The sequence below is a fragment of the Trachypithecus francoisi genome, unplaced genomic scaffold (genome assembly GCF_009764315.1).
Source record: "Trachypithecus francoisi isolate TF-2019V2 unplaced genomic scaffold, Tfra_2.0 Lachesis_group0, whole genome shotgun sequence".
NCBI lineage: Eukaryota > Metazoa > Chordata > Mammalia > Primates > Cercopithecidae > Trachypithecus > Trachypithecus francoisi.
This window is the reverse complement of record NW_022681453.1, coordinates 161,945,075-161,970,287: the sequence shown is the minus strand read 5'-3', so window position 1 is coordinate 161,970,287 and position 25,213 is coordinate 161,945,075. Positions and strand designations below refer to the sequence as shown.

General features: G+C 39.7%; 1 long non-coding RNA gene and 1 other non-coding gene across 4 annotated transcripts in view; both read right to left on the bottom strand.

Annotated features, from left to right (window-relative positions):
- Positions 1 to 25,213, bottom strand: part of LOC117084187 — a 184,840-nt gene that overhangs the window by 102,781 nt on the left and 56,846 nt on the right. For all 3 annotated transcript variants that reach the window (XR_004437337.1, XR_004437336.1, XR_004437338.1), the window contains exon 3: positions 15,070 to 15,227. This is a non-coding gene — a long non-coding RNA (uncharacterized LOC117084187). The remainder of the gene's footprint in view (positions 1 to 15,069; positions 15,228 to 25,213) is intronic.
- LOC117084652 lies at positions 12,560 to 12,621 on the bottom strand. Its single transcript, XR_004437566.1, has one exon. It is a non-coding gene; the product is annotated as a U7 small nuclear RNA (small nuclear RNA).

The window sequence follows — 25,213 nt, the reverse complement described above, 5'->3', positions numbered from 1 at the left end:
GGATCTTTTTTTTGTGAGAGAAAATTAGTTTTTGCTCAGTATCTTTGTTAATTAATTCAACAAAGGTTTGTTGAGTGTCTACTATGTGCTGGACAAGGGGCTGTGTATAAGAAGTGAAGAGGAAACATAATAAGATCCTGACCCTCATGTAGGGCTGGGAAGTATAACAGGAAAGGGAGGCTAAGAGTGGCAGATGCTGTGATGTGGCACTCTGGTCCCCCTCTGGTGTGAAAGGTCTCATTCCCCCACATGCTGGAAGTGCTATTAGCCTGTTAGAGGGAATGCCTGGGCTGAAGAGAGTCACCTTGCCCAAGGCCACACCCCCTTTCTGGATATGAAGAATTCATATCCAATAACTGATTGGCATGGGAATAAAAAAGCCCAGTCCTTTGCCCTGAACTGGGACAAATGTGAACTGTCTTTTCTCTGCAGAATTCCTCATAGGTCTGGCTGACATTGGAACTGTATCTCAGCTCAGCTTTCCCCTCTGCCCAATACTGCTCCCTTCCCTTCCTTTCCCTTCCACAAATATTGGCCCTGGAGAACTCCTTAATTAACTTCCTACACACTGATATCTATCTCAGAGCCTACTTCTATGATGCTTAATTTCATGTGTCAATTTGGCGAGGTTATGGTACCCAGTTTTGGGTTAAACACCAGTCTAAATGTTGCTGTGAAGGTATTTTTTAAATGTGATTAATATTTAAATTGGTAGAATAAATAAATTTGAATAAAGCAGATTATCGTCCATAATATGAGTGGGTTCATCCAACAAGTTGAAGGCTTTACAAAAACAGACTGAGGTTTCCCAAGGAAGAAAGAATCTACCTCTAGATTGCCTTCAGCTTCAAGACTGCAAAATCAACTCTTCCTGGGTCTCCAGCCTGTTGGCCTGCCATGCAGATTTTGGACTTGCAAGCCCCAGGCCCCATAATCACATAAGCCCATTCCTTGGGAAAAAAAATCTACCACCCCCCCAACCCCTGCTCTCTCTCTCTGTGTGTGTGTGTGTGTGTGTGTGTGTGTGTCCTATTTGTTGTTTCGCTGGAGAATCTTGACTAATGCAATTTTAATACAACTTCCTAACAACTCAGCTATGACATCTGCTATTTATTATACAGTGATAAATGATCTGAGTTAGCACCAGGACTGGTGTCACAGGTATGCCACCTGTGCAGTCAAAAAGGGCCCCATACTCAGAAGGACCCTGGTTATATGCTCTGCAGTCATTGCCTTGAAAATCTTAGTAATTTTATCTTCAAACTTGTGTTTTATAAAAGAGCATGTGTTTAATCAGAGGAGATACATGTGACATGCATGTTCACTCTTTCCTGCCAAACAATTTGCAGGTAACATTTACGATGCTCCGTAACTAAGTAATTCCAGTGGATGTGTGAGAGTTCAATGAGGCTCAAAGTGACCAAATAGTTCCATTGGACCCACCGTGCATGAGAGCTCAATGAGGCTCAAAGTGAGTACAAGATAACAGAGTTACTTCTCCATGTGCTTTAGAGAGGTGAGGGGCAGCTGACAGCCCAAGGGGCCACACTTAAGGCTCAAACCAGAGCTTGTTTCAATCACAGAAGGAATGCAATGGTATTCTAGCAAACATGTCTGACCAAGAAACACTATTATATTATTTTTTAAAAGTTTGTATCACTTCCCCATATTAGCCAACAACTTATGCTAAAAATTATGACACAGAAAATAAAATAGAGGGCAACTCATAGCTCCTTTTTGTTTCATTCCTTCCTTATTCATCAGTAAGCTGAAGGTAGCAAGTATTGGTGGAAATAGCAAAGACTTAGAACCAACCCAAATGCCCATTAATGATAGACTGGATAAAGAAAATGTGGCACATATATACCATGGAATACTATGCAGCCATAAAAAAGGATGAGTTCATCTCCTTTGCAAGGACATGGATGAAGCCGGAAACCATCATTCTCATCAAACTAACACGGGAACAGAAAACCAACACCGCATGTTCTCACTCATAAGTGGGATTTGAATAATGAGAACAGATGGACACAGGGAGGGGAACATCACACACCAGAGCCTGTCGGAGGGTGGGGAGCTAGGAGAGGGATAACATTAGGAGAAATACCTAATGTAGATGATGGGTTGATGGGTGCAGCAAACCACCACAGCACGTGTATACCTATGTAACAAACCTGCACGTTCTGCACATGTATCCTAGAACTTAAAGTATAATAAAAAAAAAAAAAAACTAAGTTCAAAAAAAAGTATTGGTGAAATATTTATCAATAAATCAAATTTAGAAATGTTTAGTTTTGTGTATATTTTTCACTGTCTGGGAAGAACAAAATATTGCGTGTGCAAGCTATGAAATAAGACTTCTATAATTTCACTGATTCTACATATGAGATCAATGCTCTTAACTAAACTGGCATTTCACAATATAGAGGTGAATGGTAAAATGTATGCTAACAATTTAAAATTTTATTTTTTCTTTACTTAGGATGACATTAAATAGAAAATAAATAGCAAATAGCAAATAAATACACAAGTCAAGAGAGAGATCATGGAAGAAAGGATAAAACTTTGTATTGTAGGACCTTTAATAGACTTTTTTCCTGCTTTTTGAACAAGGGTCTGCCATTTTATTTCACACTAGCTTCTGCAAGTTATGTAACCAAACCTGGTTAGCAATGCATCTTATGGGTACATAGAGGTGGGTTTGATGAATGTTTCTCAAAAGCTAAGTCCCAAGAGACTGTTCAGACTAGCTGAGGAAAGTATAGTTGAGGGAAGTAAAGAAGAGATTCCAGGTAGAAGGAATAGGATCGATTAAGTCTTCTAGCTTAGAGAGAGCATGTTTCCTACAGAACACAAGATACCATTTGGCTTAGTTGGATCTTACATCAGGGCATTTGGAGTCAGGGGATGTGAAAGGAGATGAGTCTGAACAGTGTTGCCCTGTGAGTCCTGCACTATCTAATCTTTTGGCCATTGACTTTCCTTTCACCCAAATGTTATAATCCAAGTTATTCTTTAAAGATCAAATGTAATCTCCTCCTTGACTATTCCAGGGTCATTTTTTAAAGTGTGAAGACAATTCACTGGAGAAAGAATAGTCTTGCCAACAAATGGTATCGGAATTACTGGATATGCTAGGAAAATAAATTTTAATCCATACTTTTTACTATACACAAGAATTAATTAAAATAAATCCTAAACCTAAATGGAAAATATAACATGATACAAATTACAAAATAAGACATAGCAGAAAATCTTCATGATTTTGAATTAGGCAAAGATATCTTAGATATGATACTAAGAGTATGATTCATGAAAGTAAAAAGGTGATAAATTAAACTTTATTAAAATTAAAATGCTTCCTCTTCAATGGACACAATTAAGAGAATAAAATACAAGCCACAGACTGGTAGACATATTTGCAAAGTATGTATCTGATAAAGAACTTGAATCCAAATATATTACAATTAAAAGTAAACAGTAAAAAAAGAAACAATGTTTTCATGGGCAAAAGGTTTGAATAGACAATTCATCAAAGAAGATACATGGATGTCAAATAAGCACATAGAAAGATGTCCAGCATAATTCATCATTATAAAACTGAAAATAAGTATCACAATGAAATAATAGCATATATGTATTAGAATGGCTAAAATTTTAAAAGCTGATGATATCAAATGTTGATGAGGATATCGAGGAACTAATTCATTGCTGATGGGACTGTAAAATGGTATCATCACTTTGGGGTTTTGTTTAGTTTTGTTTTGTTTTTTGAGACAGACTTGCTCTGTTGTCCAGGCTGAAGTGCAGTGGCAGGATCTCGGCTCACTGCAGCCTCCACCTCCTGGGTTCAAGCGATTCTCCTGTCTCAACCTCCCAAGTAGCTGGGATTACAGGTGCCCGCCACCACGCTGGGCTAATTTTTGTATTTTTAGTAGAGATGGGGTTTCACCATGTTGGCCAGGCTGGTCTCGAACTCCTGACTTCAGGTGATTTGCCCACCTCAGCCTCCCAAAATGCTGGGATTATAAGCATGAACTACCACGCCCAGCCGGTATCATCACTTTGGAAGACAGTTCAGCAGTTTCTTAAAAACTTAAATGTACACTTAATATATGATTCAGTTATTCCACTCCAGTATTTACCCAAGAGAAAAGAAAGTATACATCACCACAAAGACTTATGCTCAAATATTCATAGCAACTTCATTTTTATAGCCAAAAGCTGGAAACAATGCAAATGTTCAGTACAAACACACTTTGCCATATTCATACAACAGAATACTACTCATCAATAAAAAAGAAATGAGCCAGACACATGAAACAACATGGATGAATCTCAAAATAATTATGCTTGGTGAAATAAATCAGACGTTAAAAAGAGTACACACTGTATGATTCCATTTGTATAAACCTCTTTAAAATGTAAGCTAATTTATAGTGACAGGAAGCAGATGCAGTTGGCTGCAGACAGGGAAAAGGGGGATATAGAAGAGGAGGAGAGACCATAGGGAGTCGCCAGAGAAAGAGATTACAAAGGAGTATGAGAAAACGTGAGGGGGAGGGTAACAAATATGTTCATTATCTTGAGTGTTGATGGTTTCACAATTGTGTGTGTGTCAAAACTTTTCTAATTGTACACTTTAAATATGTGCAAGTTATTGTACATTGATTATATATCAATAAATTTTTTAAAAATCATCATCTGGAGATCTATTATACTATTTTGTCCATTTTTACATGTGTTTAAAATATTCCAGAATAAAAGTTTGAAATGAAACATTTTTGTCTCTTTGGTGCAATATAATCAGAGTCATGGTAATAGAAGTGGCCTCCAAATGACATTACATCAATTCCTTTCCCTCACTGGGAAGGTCCACAAGTGATTTCAATGTTTGTGCATGTCATAACCTAGGTTGTGTTGCTAGAGTTTTCAGAAGCATGCTGGGCTTGCACAAATTTAATTTGATCCCTAAAATGAAATTCTTCTGTTCTCCCCTACTCTCACTGCTCATTGCATCAGGGCGATAACCAAATCTGTTCATCGCTGCTAATAGTTAACATCTTGCTGTAGATTCTGACTCCCATGAGAACAAATAGAGTGCAGAGAAAAGCAATGCAAATGCAAAACAGGTATTTGATTGCTCAATCAGCTGCTTCTCCCTGGTAGCTGTGGCTGATCTGAAGTCAGGCGGAGGCTGAAATGACAATCAGACCTGACTTGGATCTGAGCTCCACTGTTCACTAGTAGACAACCTTGGGCCAGTCACTTCCCCTCTCTCCACTCAGTTCCCTTCTCTGCAATACGAGCGGCTTGGTCTCTAAACTCTCTCTAAGGTTTCTTAAAGGACCAAATAGTTACAATGTGTCTTCTTCTGTTTTCTATATCCTCAAAGAATAATAAATTGTAGGCCGAGACTCATCAAGGATTTTACAATGTGGGCACCAGGCTGTGACTGGTGAAGACTGGAAGGAGATTTTTTCTGAGTTAGATGAGTTTTATCTGGGTTATAATGTCAAGTTCACTGTATGTGAGTTGGAATATGCATCTTGATCAGGGATTATTTGTTGAAAAGAATAGAATCCCATTTGTACTTCTCAAGTAAAAGGGAAATTTTCTGGAAACTGCAGGGATGTCTTAGAACTAAAGTAGATGACGCACAGCAGGTATTACAAGAGGCTGAAACCAGAGACCATAAAATCATGAGCAATGTCACTCACCTCAGCTTCCCACTTTTGTGCTCTTGCATTTTCTCTCACCCATGTGACTGTTGTGCTCTCTCTCACTTACACACACACAACCACTGACCCTGTCTTCACAAAGTCCTTCCTGTCGTCTTTCTGCAAAGCAGCCTTCTAGCATCAGTGGCATATAGTAGGAAATGGCTCGACACACCTCCCGCTCCAACACTGAGCCCCACCTAGTTAGCCCCTCATTGGCAATTCCAGATTCCCTAGTAGAAATTGATGTACTGGTAGTGGGTGGGGTGGGTCAAGAGGCACATAGAACTGCTCTCATCAGGGCCAGAGGCTTTTAGAAGGATGGCATGAAATGATTGGTATAAAGACCGCCTTGGGTAGGGTTTGGGAATCTAGCTTAATGCCCAAAGAGCAAGTTTCTTTCCATAATAAGAGCAGTGATCTTAATATCTCAGACCCCTAAAACCTTATAATTGAGGAGCTTAGGTTCAGCTAGTTGTGGCAGAGCTCGATCTGGAATTCTGGCTCAGTACTCAATCTCCAGCCCAGCATTCTCCTTTAGAATGAGTTCTGTCAGAGGTTTTTCCTCATGTCCAGGATAATGCCAATGTGGTAATAATAGTCTAGTGCCAGGAAGGATGCTGGTTGTGATGACCCCAGATATTGAATCATTAAAAAAGGAATGGGTCTTTGTGATAGGCTGTGTTTTCCAAAGATGGCCACACCATCCTTCATCCCATGTGTGACCCACATATTTCTCCAATGAGTGGTGGGGTCTATGTCCCTTACACTTAAAGCTTGGCAGAATTCTGTGGCTTCCTCAATCAATAGAGCAGAAATGATGCTATGTGAATTATGAGCCTAGATTAGCAAATGCCCTTCATATTCCCCATGTTCTCTTGGTACCCTTGCTCTTAGAGCCTAGCCCAAACTAGGCCCCATGGAGAGGCCATATGTAGGTGTTTAAGCTCAGAGCTCAGCTGAGGTCTCAGCCAACAGGCAGAATCAACTGTCAAATATATGAGAAGAAAACGCCTGTAGATGATTCTAGACCCCAAGCCATTGAGAAACGCCCAGAGTTTGAATGTGAGGCCCCAGAAATCAAGGAGCCATCTCTGCTATTTCTTGTCTGCATTCCTGAACCACAGAATCTGTGAATATAATGAGGTAGTTACATTGTGCCAGTGAATTTGGGGGCTCGTTTGTTACACAACAATAATAACTAGAACCACACTGGTAAACCATTTTAAATCATCTATCACCAAAACCTTTAGGTCTTAGAGACAACTTTTCTTGGGTATCTTTATCCTATGCATCATTTTAAGAAGAAAGTCTCCCATTGTATTACTACTGGTTGTTTGATTAAAACAGCAATAATAGCAACCTATGCATTAAACTCAAAGTCCTGTATTTGTGAACACTTGTTTCATTACCCATTGCTGTAGCGAAGTTATAGTCAGTGTCTGTCATTTCATAATAAGGCAGAATACCCTCATGGCATATCTAAGCATCCTAAAGATTGTCTATTCCCTATATTTTACTCCATTCTTAGAATATTTTCTTTCAGTTAATGCTGACTTTTCCCCCAGCTGTGGCAAAGCTGAGAGATTCCTGGTTTTTCCTTCTCTCAGTCCTTGAGAGAAGCATCATTTCTGGTTTTAGCAATTTCTGGAGGATGTCAGTGTCCAGTCCCATTGGGCTGGGAAAGCTGGACTCCAGCAGCTTTCCTCGTCACTCCATGCCCAGCCCCCACGGTGATAGGCATGGAACTTCTGGCTTTGGCATTCACTGGTATTTTCCTGTGGCCCTCAGCCATGCCTCCTTTTCGTCTGTTTGCTCCCTGATACGGTCTGAATGTGCCTCCCGACATTAATGTGTTGGAAATTTAATCCCCAATGCAGTGTTGGGAGGTGGGGCCTTTGGGAAAGAATTTAGGTCGTGAGGGCTACACCTTCATAAATTAATTAATGCCACTATTTTTTTTAAAAAAAGGCTTTTGGGAGTGAATTTGCTTTCACTTGCCCTTCTGCCTTCCCCACATGCAGCAAGAAGGCCCACACCAGATGCCAGAGATTGATCTTGAACTTCCCAGACCCCAGAACGGTGAGAAATAAATTTCTCATCTTTATAAATTACCCAGTCTGTGGTATTCTGTTATAGCATCACTAATAGACTAAGACAGTCTACATCACTTCAGCCATGTTCTAATAATTATACATCGACAGAGCCCTAGTGTGTTTGCAGAATAATGCATGATCATATCTCCAACACGAATATTTGTCATGTGTTGGGCGCTGTGCTGAGTAGTTGGGATACAAAGATAAAGGAGATATAGGGTAGGTCTGTAAGAGGCTCACAGTCATCACAGAGCTTGCATCTCCTCCTCCATCAGCTGCCTGCAGGGTCTGCTGCTGTCCCCTTTTGGTTTCCCACCCTCCAATCACTGATTTTCAAGGATAAACAAAAGCAAAGCTTCCACTAACTGAGACTTGGGAGCATTTCTTAATATTACTGAGTCTCCATTTCTTCATGTGTAAAATGGGAATGATACTGCCTGGTACATAGGTTGTGGGAAAAATAAAATACAATGTAAGCTGCAGAGTTCAAAACTTAGCATATAAGAGGAATTCAGCAAATATTACTATTCTTTCCTGCTCTAACTCCATACTACTATCCCAAATTATTCTGTTTTATACTTTAAAATCCCCTTTTATGCCCCATTCCTCTGACTGCCTGCCCATTCAATGATTTTGGGGGAATTTCTGTGAAAAAGAAAAGTGGCAGGGTAAATGATAAGGTCTATAAATTTCAAGGTCAGTATGTGCCATGCTGGTAGTATTTTAAAAGTCATCCAACCTCACCCCCTCATTTTACAGAGGTAACTTTATCTCCTGTTCCCCCCACCCCACCCCCGCCTTTCATTTATTTATCTAAACCATCCTCCTCATACACACTGCAAACCCAGCCTCTGTGTCTCCATTTTGGTCAGGTTAAAAATCACTCCTTGACTTCCCTCCAAATTCTAAGTCCTTTTCCAAAGCAGTGGTTTATTAACTGGAACATATAGGTGCATGGTGTGTGAAGGGAGGATGGCAGAAGGTGCCACAATTAAAAATACGGGAAGGAAAGAGGTGTAGTGTGAAAAACTTTTAATATTTTAATAAAAGACCATACTTTAAAATTTAAGGTTATCTCTTTAAAAAAATTGTGATCTTTTTCAAAAATGGCCACAATTCTTCATGTATCCACATGTTTTGCAATGTGACTTTGCAGCTTTTCCCACCAAGAGGTGATGTTTATTTTCTCACCCCTTGGTTTTTAATTGGTTTTGATGTTCTTCTGCTTTCAAGTCTAGGTCTCAAGGGCTTTGCACACTTCTGCTCATTATCTTAGAAACTGTCTCTGCCATATGAACAAACCTGGTCTTACCTACTGAAGGACGAGAGACCACATAGAGCAGAGCTCAGTTGTTTTAAATGAAGCCACTCTAGATTGGCCCACAACTAGCTAATATCCAAGTAAGTGAGCAAACCCAGCCATGATCAAGTAAGTGGCCACCCAACCCACAGCTGAGCGTAGCTGCACACGTGAGTCCAGCTGAGACCAGAAGAAACACCCAGTCAACTCATAGACACGTGAGCAAAAATTCATGCTTGTTGCTTGCAGCCACTATCTGAGTGGTTTTGCTATAATAGCTAACTGATTTAAAAAAAAAAAAAAAACTTATAGAAAAATAAAACCGATTTATAATCCTTTGGGTATATACCCAGTAATGGGATGGCTGGGTCATATGGTACATCTAGTTCTAGATCCTTGAGGAATCGCCATACTGTTTTCCATAATGGTTGAACTAGTTTACAATCCCACCAACAGTGTAAAAGTGTTCCTATTTCTCCACATCCTCTCCAGCATCTGTTGTTTCCTGACTTCTTAATGATTGCCATTCTAACTGGTGTGAGATGGTATCTCATTGTGGTTTTGATTTGCATCTCTCTGATGGCCAGTGATGATGAGCATTTTTTCATGTGTCTGTTGGCTGTATGAATGTCTTCTTTTGAGAAATGTCTGTTCATATCCTTTGCCCACTTTTTGATGGGGTTGTTTGTTTTTTTCTTGTAAATTTGTTTGAGTTCTTTGTAGATTCTGGATATTAGCGCTTTGTCAGATGAGTAGATTGCAAAAATTTTCTCCCATTCTGTAGGTTGCCTGTTCACTCTGGTGGTAGTTTCTTTTGCTGTGCAGAAGCTCTTTAGTTTAATTAGATCCCATTTGTCAATTTTTGCTTTTGCTGCCGTTGCTTTTGGTGTTTTAGATAAATCATGCTGCTATAAAGACACATGCACACGTATGTTTATTGCGGCACTCTTCACAATAGCAAAGACTTGGAATCAACCCAAATGTCCATCTGTGACAGACTGGATTAAGAAAATGTGGCACATATACACCATGGAATATTATGCAGCCATAAAAAAGGATGAGTTTGCGTCCTTTGTAGGGACATGGATGCAGCTGGAAACCATCATTCTTAGCAAACTATCACAAGAACAGAAAACCAAACACCACATGTTCTCACTCATAGGTGGGAACTGAACAATGACGTCACTTGGACTCGGGAAGGGGAACATCACACATCGGGGCCTATCATGGGGAGGGGGGAGGGGGGAAGGATTGCATTGGGAGTTATACCTGATATAAATGACGAATTGATGGGTGCTGACGAGTTGATGGGTACAGCACACCAACATGGCACAAGTATACATATGTAACAAACCTGCACGTTATGCACATGTACCCTAGAACTTAAAGTATAATAAAAAAAGAAACTTAAAAAAGAAAAATAAAACCGAAAAAATTCTTGTTAGTTGTGGTTCTCAAAGCAACAGGTGAGGCACAAATGTCCAAATTTCTGGGGTTTAGGAAGAATGAGGTTTTGATATTCTTCATTTTCTTTCAAAAGGAACTTCAACTTTAAAAGGCTGAGAAACACTTGTTTTGAGTTATAAAGCCTCGCATGGCCTGAACGCTGTGCAAAAAGCCAGATTAAAATTGAGTGCATTCACCTTTAAACTGACATCTGACACTGGAAATAGTTAGAAAATGAAGCTAGGACTAGGGGGAGAAAAAGAAAGATTAGGATAAGCATTTATTTGCATTACCTTTTCACCCTGCCTGCTTCTGGGAATTGCTGCTTTGGATCATGTAGTTTAAATAGGAGTTGTCAGCTTTCTACCTTGCCTCCTTGGCAGTAACGATTGATCCAGAAATTGGCCTACAACCCCAGCAGACTCATAGAATCGTTTCTTGAGATTTTAAACACTAGAACCAAGCAGAGAGGTAAGGCAATTTTTATTCTCTGTTGGTAGAAGTAGAGAGAGGTAAGTGTAGAGCAGCTATTATTTCTGGCACTCACAAGGAAGTCCATCACACTAAGAGAAGTAGAGACAAGAGGCAGCAGCCATCTTGGGGGTATCTGAGTTTCTGGTTCGAATCATTCCTGGCCTTCCCATGGTTTGATGGCCTGAGCAAGAAATTTGCCTTTTCTCCTAAGCAAGTTCAACTTGCTCAAACACTTGCAACCAAGGAGAGTCTGTAGATGAAATCAATAGCAGAGAACATCTTGCAAAGCTTGCTTTCTCAATGAAGCTTTGAGGGAAAAGAAAAAACTAAACTGGAGAAAGATAAGTTACACGTGACAGACATGGAAAAGCACTAGTCAGATCTTTCAAGAGACAGCTCGCTGCCCAGCTGGAAAGAAGGTGGTTGTCTAACAGCCTCCAGCTGTGAGCAACCTCATGGTCTCCCTCCACTTTCAAAGGCACACTATTTTAAGGGCAGCCACCAATCAATGACTAAGCAAGTCACCTTGTAAAAGAACTAGACATTTCCACCCAATGCAGGATGCCTATAGTGGGCAATTTTCCCTCCAAATTCTCCCATTTGGCTGGCAGATGCTTTGCCAGTTTGGGAACACACTCTAGACTCTCCTCCATACACAATCCCATTCCTTCCTTTTTTTCCCAAAGATGTTATTCCTTAATAAAGCTTTCTTATTTCTCAGTGTCCATTTTGGAAAATTGGTGTTTAATGGCCTCTCCCCAGCAAATTTAAAATAATTCAACCAAAACCATAAACATTTTCATAGCCATCTTGTCTAGAATAGGCAGAAAGAAAGGATCCTGTCTAGTAGCCATGAGCAGGTAGAGATGACAAGTATCTCCTCTTTTCCCCTTTAGCCCACATATCTTCCCATCATTACATGGGCCACATGGCAATGGTGTAGGCAAATCAAAACCACAGATTAGGAAAGTTTTCCTGGTCCATCTGATAAACCTGTGATATCTGTGGACTTGCCCCCGACTGCCTGCCCTCCTCTCCTGCCATAGCGCCTTCATTTGCCTCACCTCCTGCATCATCTGTGGAGCAGGAGATTAATTAGTGAAACATTAGTTTGAATGCTGCAGACCTTGCACACTTCTCAGCCTTTTTTTTTTCTTTTGCATGTTTTCCATTATATCTAATCTTGAAGCTTCCAAAGATGTGACAAGTAGCTGGAAATGATTCTGAACCCGATTCTTCATTTTGTTTTCTACTGGTATACTTGAAAAAAATTAGAATGGGAAGAAATTCCAGCTTCTTCACACCTTGACTTAGGTAGTTACTGGCAGGATGATTTACCTTCAATCCAATAGAATTGCTAGCAGAGCTTAATATTTCCCCAGCCTGATTCACACTGAGCACATTAACCTAATATGCAAGAATCAAAATTTTAAGCTCCACTTGTTTATCTGAAGTTTCACAGATACCTTTTCTTTAGCTTCACTCAAACTCAAAGATATAATTGTTTTTTTTTTTTTTTTTAAAGGGGCTTTCCAGCAAATACCGGAAAGCCTGCTAGACAAATTCTAAAAGAGCTGTAACACTAAAGATATAATTGTTTTTTAAAAAATAAACAATCATTGTGTAAATAGTCTCCAAAGATGAACACCAACCATTTCTGAGTCCTTTTGCTCTCCCCTCCAACCTGGGATGGCCCTGGGAGTGCTTTGATCCGATACAATATGGGGAAAATGATATCTGGGATTACTTCAGAGGTCAGGCCTTAAGAGTACCGGCAGCTTCTGCTTCCTTTCCAGGAACCCAGCTGCTCTTCTGTCTAGCCACATGGAGGAGACAGCAGCACCATTGGCAGCCATGTGAACAAGCCGGTTCAGTCATTCCAGCCCAATTGAGTCCCTCAGAGAGCTGCAACCCCTGCCAATACCACAAGGCGCAGAACTTCCCAGCTGAGGCTAATAAAGCTATGAACTCAAGAGAGATAATGTAATGGTTGTTTGGGGATGCTTGTTACACAGCAATACATAAGCAATAGTTTTCAGATATTCCTACTCAAGAAGTAATATAAAGGTATGGAAAATGGACTCTCTTACACCCTGCTGGTGGGAGTATAAGTTCATACAGTTAATTTGAAATTTGTATGTCCTATAACTCAGAAATTCTGCTTCTCAGTATCTATTCCAAAAAGTCACCCACACATTGCCAAGGAGCAGGTACAAATATACTTAGTTCAGTTTATTTGAGAAACAGAGAGAGGGGAAGAATATTTATCAATACACATGGCAATACTATATGTTTGCAATTGCCTATATATCTAAGTGCATAGAAAGTCTGATAGAATTATATATTTAAGATAGGATAGTCTATGCTGTGATAATGAGCAACTCTAAGGTTTCAACAGCTTACCATGATAAAAGGTTTTGCTTTTTTATCCTCACAAAACCTATGATATGGATTGGGTGACTTACTGTAGTCTCATTTTTGAGACTTTTACATAATTTTCATTATTTGTCACCATTAGACAATACTGTACTGCACATACACATGAGAAGCTAAACATCTCTTTACACAGGTGTATCACTTTAAAGTTTTCAAACACTTTACACATATATTTCTGTTTAAGCTACATAAAAATCCCATGTGCTAAACAAGCTAGCATATGACAGGATTACTCAACAACTGAAATAAGATATCTCCAATGTGGTTCTCCTCCAAATGGGTACTTAGAGATCTGGGTTGCCACCATCGTGCATGTATTTACACAATCTGGTATGTATGGCCTTCAGAGTCTCTGCACCAGGGGGAGGGAGGGATGGAAGGGGGACATTGGCTTCTAAATGCCACAGTCTAGAACTAGCAATGTGTCATTGTTGCTCACATTTCCTTGACTAGTACTAGTCATATGGCCCAAAACTTACTGCAGTCTCATTTTTGAGACACTTACATAATTTCTATTATTTGTCACCATTACAGAAATACTGTAGCACATGTACACACAAGAAGCTAAACATCTCTTTACACATGTGTATCACTTTGAAGTTTTCAAACACTTTCACATTTATTATTTCAGCTTAAGCTACATAAAATCCCATGTGCTAAACAAGCTAGTAAACCTTCACTTTACAAACAGGGAAATTGAGGCCCAAAGAATCTTGACTAAGGTTTCATGGCTCTAAAAGAGCAGAGACTTAAAATGAACTCTGTGATGTTCTGAGTCCAGTTCTCTTTTCCTTAGGGATATGCCAACAGCTTTCTACCTTATACATTATCATTTAAGATGGCCTCAGTAAGCGCGAATGAAAGGAACTTAGCCAGAGAATAGATAAGGATTTTAATGACAAGAAAGAAATTGCTGTTCCAGGAATCTGGATCAGAGTGATTTTGAAAAATGTTTGTTTCCATATCTGTCTCCCTAACTAGAGTATGACTTTCTAAATGAGATTAGGTCACATTTGCCTCTATAATCCCATTTTCTGGCACAGGGCCTGACCCATGTTGAGCACTAGATAAATATTCATTGAAAGGAAGGATGGATGGATGGATGGATGGATGGATGGATGGATGGAAGGAAGGAAGGAAGGAAGGAAGGAAGGGTGGGTGGGTGGATGGATGGATGGATGGATGGAAGGATGGATGGATGGAAGGATGGATGGACAGATGGATGGATGGACGGGTGGACAGGTGGATGGGTGGATGGAAGGATGGATGGATGGATGGACAGGTGGATGGACGGATGGATGGATGGAAGGATGGATGGATGGGTGGACGGATGGATGGGTGGATGGATGGGTGGATGGATGGATAGATGGGTATGCTTTCTATATTCTCTATCATAAAGTCATAGCATTTTAGACCTTGAATAAATCTAGAACTTTGCTACTCAAATGTGGTCCTTGAAGCAGAAGTATCAACATCACTGGGAACTTGTTAGAAATGAAGAATCTCAGACCCCACTCCAGACCTACTAAGTCAGAATCTCCATTTTAACAAAATCTGAAGATGAATCATAAGCATTTTAAAGTTTAAGTAAACTCACATGCACTGGTCTTGAATTAACTCTTCTTATTGCATATATAGGAAAGTTCCGTAGATCATTGACAATCTCCAAGATGCCTCAAGCATTGGATGGAAGCCAAGCTGGAAGCAGTTTCACCCCTCTGCCCTCATTAATCTCGCGCTTCCTTGCATCGTAGCCTGTTTTCAACATATAAGAAATGCACAATAAGTGGAGTTTGCTTAAGTTCAATGCATTTAGTGTCTGTGCAGGGCGGGTGGGGGAGGTAGTCTTTAATGATAAAATTAACACATCATACTTGTAACACAGGAGAGTTAGTGGCAAACAGGAAGTAGCCCCTCAGTGTTACAGGTGAATCTTGCTTTCCTCACCTGTGATAGAATTCCCTTTGATCCTCTGAGACATCCTTACCAAGGATGGTCATGGTTCTCATCTTTACCACCATTACATTCAGGGCAGAGCATGCCAAGAACAGTTCAGGAGTATACAGGAGGAAAAAAAAAACACTAACACTGACTCAGATATTTTCACAAAGATGACCTCCATTAATCCTTATACTACCCAATGAAGCAGGTATAACATCCATTTCACAGAAAGAGGAAACTAAACTCAAAGAAGGTGAGCAACTTGTCCTAGTCACTCTGTAAATGCAGAATCTTCTGTCACAAAGTCTAAGATTATCTGATATCAACTCTCCTAGACGGACTCAGATGAAAAATATTCAGTGTAAACAATAATATCCATTTCCCCAGATTAGGATGATGCAATGAGGGTAGAGGTCCACTGGGCCGCTTTGAAAAAACTGGCAGAATTGCTCAATTCTTAGTCTCCTGGCCACACTCCAGTCAAACTCAGACACAGGGCCCCGAAAGATTGCTCTAAACTCTTCAGACTGCAGATAGCTCTTCCTCTGCTGTGGAGATATGGTTGTTCTCCAAACCATCAACACAGATGATTATACATAACAAGCATCATCACTTGCCCAGCATTATCAGCGCATGTGGGGAAGTTGCCAGGAAGCCAGGAGCCTTGAAACTGCATCTAAATCTGGCAAAATTTTTCAAACATTGGATCCCCCAAATTTCTGTTCCTTGATACACAAAGCTGGAAGATGATTTCAAGTGAGAACACATTGAAATCAAGGAATTTTAGGCCTCCAAGTAGAAATGTCTCATGATTTGATAAGAAACATGATTTGAAAAGCAATCACTGTTCAAATCAGAGGCTAAAAGTAATCAATTTTCAAAAGTTTCTCAAATCAGGGAACTGAGGACCAAAGATGTAAAAGGTCCCAACCAAGGCTATGTGGCTGGCAAGATGGCAGGAAAGCATTAGAACCTTGGTCCAGTTCATACTTTTCCCATTTTGTGAGATGATCTTTACCATGTTTATATCCACTTAATAGCCCTCTCCTCTTTTCTTTCAATGCTATTGCCCTTAGTGATCTCTTCTAGTACCATGGCTATGAAAATACTTAAATGCTGCAAACTTCAAATTCATATTTCTGATTCTGATACCATTCTGATCATCAAAAGTATGTACAGATAACTTGACCTCTTCACCCGGATGTCTAACAGGCATCTCAAACTTAATTTGCCCAAAACAGAACTCCATCCACCTCCCCTAACCAAACTTGTTCTACCCTTAGTCCTCTTTACTTAGATAAATAAACCGCCCTCCACTTGGTTGCTCAATTCAAAAATCTAAGAGTCATGTTTAATCCTCTTTTCCCTTCACTCCTCACATCCAATCTATTAGCAAGCCTCATTGGCCATAACTCTGAAAGGTGTCCCCAGTCAACCCACTTCCATCGTCACCACTGCTCTCATCCCCTCTCACTTGGAGTTCTCCTAATCAGTCTCCTTGCTTCCCCTCCTGTTCACCTCCCACCCACTTCCTAACACTCAGAATGGTCTTTGAAAGCATGCATCATCAGGTCATGTCACTACCCACTTCAAACCCTCCAAAGGCTTCCCGGTGTGCTTAGGATCAATCCAAATGCTGAATCGTGGCCTTTAAGGCCCCATTGATCCAGTTCTTGACTACCTCGTTGACATCGCTGCCTATCACTCTTCCTCTCACTGTCTCCACTTCAAACAAATAGATCTCTATTCCAGACCAGGTCTTTGCTCTTGCTGTTCTCTTAGCTCCGATGACCTTTCTCCAGATCTCTTTATGTACATTCCCTCCAATCAGATATACCTTTGCACATGCAGAACCCTCAGGAAGGCCTCTCTGACCATACAGTCTTAAGTTCTCCTCCATCTCCTGCTCATTCTCTAGCACATCATTCTGCTTTGTTCACTTTATAGCAGTTAGCAGTATATTTGTTCACTTGTTTATTGTCTCTCTCTCCAGCACCATATCTTCTCCCCAAAATGCTGGCTCATTTAGGTCATGGATGTCTCTCCATTATTGAGAAAAGAGGTTCACAAACTCTTTCTATAAAGGGCTTTGCAGGTCATATAGTCTCTGCTGCAACTACTCACTTCTGCCATTGTAGCATAAAAGCAGCCAAATGATATGTAAGCACATGAGCATGGCTGTGTTCCCATAAAACTTGAATGAGCTACATTTGGCCCATAGGCCATCGTTTTCTAGCCTCTTATCTACAAAAGTACTTGTCATGTAAATATTTCTGTCAAAAAAGTATTTACTATCCAATGAAGCAGGTATTACATGCATTTCACAGAAAGAGGAAACTAAACTCAAAGAAGGTGAGCAACTTATCCCAGTCACTCTGTAAATGCAGAATCTTCTGTCACAAAGTCTAAGATGATCTGATATCAAAGATATCAAAGATCTAAGATGATCTGATATCTTCTGTCACAAAGTCTAAGATGATCTGATATATTTTAGTAAGTATGTATCAAATGCATAAACGAATGAAAGATCTGAAAAAAAAACTGGGAGAAAACACTAAAACAGGAAAATAAATACTTAGTAGGATGGTTCTTGTATACATCTGGCAACAGCTTATTATTAACAAAGGCTCATTGTCTCTTATGTACTTAACACTATAACTTAATATTTCTATTCCTCTGAGACTTGCCAAAAAACTGAGAGTATGTTTTGTAATAAGATCGGATTGTTCAGTTGGACTCAAAGGTCTTGGGAGATCCTTATAAACCCTACTGAAGGACCCCTTCTCTGTTTAGACCAGACAAGGCCTGAATGTAGCAAGAATAGTGTGTCCCGTCAGTCAGCTGATGATAATAATGACCCACGGTTTCTAAAAGATTTTTAGGGAATTACCCACCAATGTTTTCATCTGATTCTGCTACTCCTCCCCCCGCCATGAACTGTATTCTTAACCCTTTTCCACATCAATTTCCCTCATATAAATTTTATAAAGGATAAAAATTATTATTAAACACTATAATTTATCATGGGACTGCACCTGCCCAAGACAGGATTACTCAACCACTGAAAAAAGATACAAACACAACTGGAGACTTGAATTTGAGGTAAAGCACTTTCTGGTTTTAAAATGAGATTTCCAAAGTCCTGGATAGGGAGGAGGCTAAGATTTACCCCCGGGAGGGCACTACCCATCTTCGCCCTTTTAAGAATAACAAAGTGTACAGGCTCTTGAGATCACCCTCAGTCATAGTCCAGGATAACAAAGAGATGAGTTACTGCTGCCCGAAGAATGATTTCAGTCTCTTCAACTCCACTGAAAGAAGAATTCAGAATTCATTCTCTGTAGAAACAATGGTGTACTTGGCGCCCAGATTTTATTAAAATAGTGTTGAGATGCTGAACTTTAGGGACATCAAATGTTGCGAAGGCATTTCTGGGCATTTCACCATCACTCCCAAAAAAACTCATTTCACGTAGAAGGGGATTTTGAGGAATAAGCAAATGACCTCCAAATAAAAACCCTCAGGGCACAATGTATTCAGAGAGGGGAGGGGGACACATTCAGATCCTCTAAGTGAGAAAGAAAGCAAAATGGGAATAAAGTGAGAAGAATCATTCCCTAATCATTTGGTGGTTCGTTTTTTGTTTTAGTTTTTTTGTTTTTCTGTCCCCTCTGAGCCATGAAAGATACTAGAGTTAACAAAAATTTTATAAACTAAAGAAAGCAACTTTATAATCTAAAAGAAAGCAACTTTCCCTCCTGTCTTTTGAATTCTTATTCCTGGAAGAATGGATAACGAATCAGGAGATGAGCAAAAATGTATCTTTTTCAAAGCTCCAGTCTTCCAAAAGTCTCTAAACTCAAATGAAACCTTTTTAAAGTAGTTTTGTAAAAGCTCCAGGTGTGCCTTTTCCAGAAAGCTGCTGATGAGCACCATCTACTGGGCATTACCCAAACTCTGTCATACATTGAACAATGAAATTCAGGAATTGCACAATGACCTCCTGGCAAATGAAAGAAAACAACTGGGAACCCAGGCAGCCTCTTGGATTCATCTGGAAATCTTGTCTTGGTCTTTGGCATACGTACTGAGATAGAGTTAGAGATTCCATTTCCAGGGGGAAAAAATGCAAAATGTGCCCCTCAGGAAACAAAGGTCCCCAGAATATCTGTATAAGAGGCTTAGGGCAGGAATCTAATTGGGGAGGGTGTGCTGTCCAAGCCTCCCTCCCTCCTCCTTTCCTCGCCTTCAGGTAGATGGAAAGAAAGGTTCAGTCATCTGAGAGAATATCAGATTGTCCTTGAAAAATTTTCTTCTCCATTGACAAAGAAAAGGCATGAATGAATATTCAGTCTGATTAGATCTTCCACTTGACAATGACTGTCATTACCTGGCTAACAAAATAATATACATTCGAGATGTGAAAACACAATGGCTGATGTTTCAAATTCTTAATACATTATAACCTGGTTGAATTGAGTGGCTAACAATGCCACCATCCTATGAGGTAAACAAAACGTTCATCTCTGGATTTCCTCACCTCAGAGCTAAGCATCTCCTGCCCATGCGGTACTGTAGATTTTGCACTATCACTTCTGTTTTTCTCATAAATTCTTTATGAGGCTATTAGTCTCTAGGGTGCTCTTCTGAAATCAGAAGGAAATTTGGCTCACACACACACACAAAAGTTGCCATATAAAGGCAACTGCAAAATACAGTGGGAGGTTGGTGGAGGATGGAGTTTCACAGAGAATGGGACAGCAACATGATGGAAAGAATATGAACTTGAATTTCAGTTCTACCACTTACTAGAAAGATGCCTTTGAACAAGTCTCAATTTCTGAATCGTCATTTGTAGTTCTGTAAAATGGGATCACATTATCTCATAAAGTTGTTATAATTAAAATGAGATCTTCTTTTCTAAGTCACCTGACATATATTAAGTGTGAAATCCTTTTTCCTTCTCATTTTCTTTTTTATAAGGCTCTTGTAAATAGTAGACGTAAGAGTTCTTCCCAGGATGTCTCATCAGCATTCAGAGAGTTACCATTGCTGTTCATTCCAGGAAGGTCTGCAGTGTATTATTGCAGAGTCAGCTCATGAAGTATGCATGAACTCTCTCCAAACTGGTGTTTTTACCCAAGAAACAAACCACTTCACTGTAGGTGCCTGTGAATCAAAAGGGAATGTTTCCATAGTACTTTTGCATGTGCTAAATCTATACATCTGCATTTTTCAAGGGAAATTCCTGAAAAGATATTAAGAGAAAAACTTCCCTATACAGATGTCAGAAATCCCCAAATGCCACCCTAACAAAATCAATATTTTTATGAAATTGACAAAAGTTTAAGAAGAGAGTTTTGTTTCTCCCACAGCTTTCCTTTCCTTGATTCGTGAATTGCAGCATCAAAGAACTTCAACCAGCAAATACACAAAATTGTTGTTGTCATATTGATTGGTGGATGGTTAGATAAAGCAAATAATCTTAGCTTTTAGTATCAACATGTTGAAATTTCAATAGCAGTGAAATATTGTCCATTGTTCATTCACTTATTGATTCATAAAATACTTATTGAATGCCTAACTTGGGCCAGGCAGTGTTCCAGGTCCTGGGAATAAAACAATGAATACACAGGCAAATCATTCCTGCATTAATGGAGTTTAACAGTCTAGTGAGGAAAGAGATAATAAACATGTAAACAAAAAAATGATATAATTTCATGGAATAAATACTAGGAGAAAATAAAACAAGACAATGCAGTTCCCTGGAAGTCAGCACTCAGACATTCTGAAACAATATTGCTTGAGCAGAAATCTGAAGGACAAAATAGAGCCATGAAAAAATTAGAAGACAGAGCGGTCAGCCAATTGGAATAGCAAATGCCAATGCCAAAAGGCAGAAGCAGGTAAGCATATTTAGGGGCAAAAAGAAAGCTACTATACCTGGGCAATAAGGTCAGAGAGGTTGTGGGCTGTGCTGCTCAAACCTGATTGTGAATGAAAATCACCTGGGGATCTTGTTAAACTGCAGAATCTGATGGGGGTGGGATGCTGAGACTCTACATTTCTAAAAAGCTACCAGGTGATGCTGACACTGCTAGTTCATAGAGCTCACTTTGAGTATCAAGGACATAGGGCTTTGCACACCCCGGGAAAACGAATTTCCTGCTAGTTGCAATAGAAGGCCACACTTATCTGATGCCTTTACACCTAGAAAACCCTTCTCGGTTACACAAAGGTCTCATTACCCTTTGGCATTTCCACATACCCACTACAAAACTAAGTACTTGGTAAATGAACCATAAATGCCTGCATTCAATGATAAAGCTAATGATCCAGACCCTGATTTGTAGTTTGCCTAGTATTAGAAAGAGTAACAAAAATAATGCTGTAATGGGGTGAAGCAAGAAATGGCGAGTGAATGGAAAGACTTTAGATGGGCTTTGAATCATATTTCTGGGTTCAAATTTTACATTACCATCTACAAGATTTTTGTCAAATTGCTCAACTTCTCTGAGCCTTGATTTTCTCATTTAAAAATAGAAATTATATCCACTGCATCAGGGAGATGTGTAAATCACATGCAATAGTAAAGTGGAAGTTTCTCGCAATAGTAGATGCTCAATAAATGTTTATTCTCTTTTTCTCTTCTTTCCAAGGTCTACCTGACTGTCAACACCATGACATTTGTATCAAATAGCATCATGAATCTGTGAATTTTGTAGAGCACAACCAATTTCCAAATTAGGAATTCAGGGCCCACATCCATACGAAGCAACTGATTGTTCCTATAACATTTGCTTATTGCTGCTTTAAAGAAAACCTAGATTCTAGCTGTTGTTCTAAACTAACTTGCCGGACAATCTGTGGTAAGTCCCTTGTCCATCTGTGGGCCTTAGTTCATCTGTTAAATGAAAGAGTTGGAGTAGATGGTCCTACCCAACCTTCGCATCTTCTGACTGTGATTACCTTGGTGAGAGTTCTGACAGTGGACTTGTCTTCCAGAAAACATAGCAGGAGCCTTGTAGCTGAGATATTTGGGTGAAAGATTCAAATTCATGAAGAAGACAGGATGAAACCCTTGCATATCAACCTTGGCCAACAAATATCCTCATTTCCTTCTCTCCAATCGCATTATTCCAGGAACTAGAGTGCCAGAAATATTATCTCATTCTCACTGGATCTTTAATATTTTTAAAAGCAACTGACATCACAGGAAAAACTCAAGAATAAGACTTAATGGAATCAAATGTGCACTTCTCTGTTATTTTACTTTGTCACATAATAATGTTATAACCCTTTATTTTGAAAAATATCTTTGAGATGAAAACAAATCTATAAAAGTGCTAGTATTTTTAAAACTTGAAAAATTTTAAGCAGGATGTTCATGGCTTTATATCTGTTCTGGTCTTCAACCACCTACTCCTCCAATCCTCCCTCACCCCAGTTTGGGGTTTTAAAGTTTTTTATTCATTTGCCTGCTTGGTTTCTATTATTGTTTTTATAATTAAATAAAATAAAAATTAAAACAACCCCAACAGCAAATATCTTCAGATGCTAGAGGATTACAACTCCTGAGAGGCTTAGGTTGAAAAATGAACTAATGCATCTTGTCTAAAGGTATATATTTGAGATAAATGGCTTTCCAATGAATACTTAGAAATAAGCAGAGAGTATTTCTTAAAAGGTCAGGTGCTTCATCTCAACAGAATGTTTTTCCACCTCTTTCAGAGGAGACTACTTACTTTCAGATATATCAACAAAAGTTCTCCTTCCCTTAGACCTAGCCAAAGTGAAGAATCTCTTTATAGCTTTGTTTACTCTCTGCCTTTTAGAGTTTTGCTGTTCACCTTCTTTATCCTGATGCTTTGAAGGCTTGAAGTATTGAATAAATGGAGCAAAGATCTAAGAATCAAGTAATGGAGACACACAGTTCAGTTTCAGAGAGCTCACGGCAGCCACAGAACACACGATGATTAAGAGATTAAATTACGTGTACCAAAGGTAGACACTAAATCCTCCAAATTATATGTTTCTCCCAGATCCATGGGTCTACAGAGCTGGCAAAGAAGCAGGTGCTGCTTACCCAAAACATTGGCTCCTTTAGCATCATCTGTGCTCTTTCCCGGCCAAGGGCACCTATAATTACCTCCCGTAAGCTGAACCCTCAACCCTGCCTTGCTCCACACATACTGACAGCTGAAAATTGTATTGGCAATTAATTTGTCAGGAAAATGCTAGGGGATGTGAACACTGGTAATTTTATACCATAGATATTCAAATTAAACCTCGAGCCTGCGTATTTTCAGTGTCAAATTGTAGCATAGTTGCAGAAAAAGAAACACAAACTTCCTCCTGCTATCTCCTGACTAGAGGTGAAAAAGAATGTTCCACGTGGATGTGATAACCTTGGCTCCATTTCTAGGCTTCACTTGGGAACATTAACAACAAAACACACTAATTATGGGTGATACCTTTTGTACTCTTTGAGTGAAAGGAGATGAGGTGGGTGGTTCTGTATCATTCCTCAAGTGACAAGAACCATTTTAATGACCAGTAGTTTCAGATACCAATAACTTGTAGAAGTCCACTCCAATTCTGCACCTGATTTTCCTAAGATTACTGTAGTTTATAGACCCTTAGTCAATTGACAGCCATGAAAATAACACAGGACAAAAGACCACCGGCATAACACCAAACAGAAAGTTCCCCAAACTATCTCATGTACACAAGGAAAGCCTCTGGAACATTGGAGGTGATCAAAGTGAAGAACCTAAAGCTTCAGATTCTCCTGGGACTATTGTTTTAAAAACTCATTTTGTTAATTATTTTGAAAGAAGAAAACCCACATTGATAGCCTACTTCAGGTGAAAAATTATGCATACATTACATCATTTAACCTTCATATCACACTCATTAGGACCCAGGTGCAGTGGGTCATGCCTATAATCAAAATGATTTGGCAGGCTGAGGCAAGAGGACAACTTGAGGCCAGGAGTTTGAGACCAGCCTGGGCAACATAGCAAGACCCTCATCTGTAAAAAAAAAAAAAAAAAAATATATATATATATATACACACACACACACACACACATATATATATATGAACTTAGCTGGGCATGGTGGTACATGCCTGTACTCCCAGCAACTCAGCAGGCTGAGACGGGAGGATTGCTTGAGCACAGGAGTTGGAGAGAGAAGTAAGCTATGATCAGGCCCTTCCCCTCGAGCCTGGTGACAGAGTAAGATCATATATATATACACACATATATACATATATACACACACACATATTTATACATATATATGCACATATATACATATATACACACACCCACACACATTATATGAAGATGCCTGCTAGCTGCTCCCACAGAGAAGAAACAAACGTGAGTAAACACTGGCTCTTCAAGTGGATATTCTAAGAGATCACACTGCGATTCACCAAAAAAGCATGGGACCCACAGAGAACAAAGAAAACAAAGTGAATGATGAGAGCCGCTGGGGATCCACACTGTCCCCACAAGCCCTTTGCAATCCTGGGCACAGGAGAACTCCCCTGACCCATCCAGGCCTCCAGACCAACATTAAGAACCATCTGGAGTCCATGCAGAGACATCTCTGAGGCCCACATGGAGCCCCACAAGCACTGGATTCTGGAGCAGTCTGACACCAGCTGTCAATGTGCTGCCAATAAGGGAAGATAGGCAAGACAGGCTCTTTTGCAAGCCCGTAGGATAGCTGCTACAGCCACAGTACTGAGGAGCAGACCAACTGCAGACCCCACCTCTGCTGCTCCT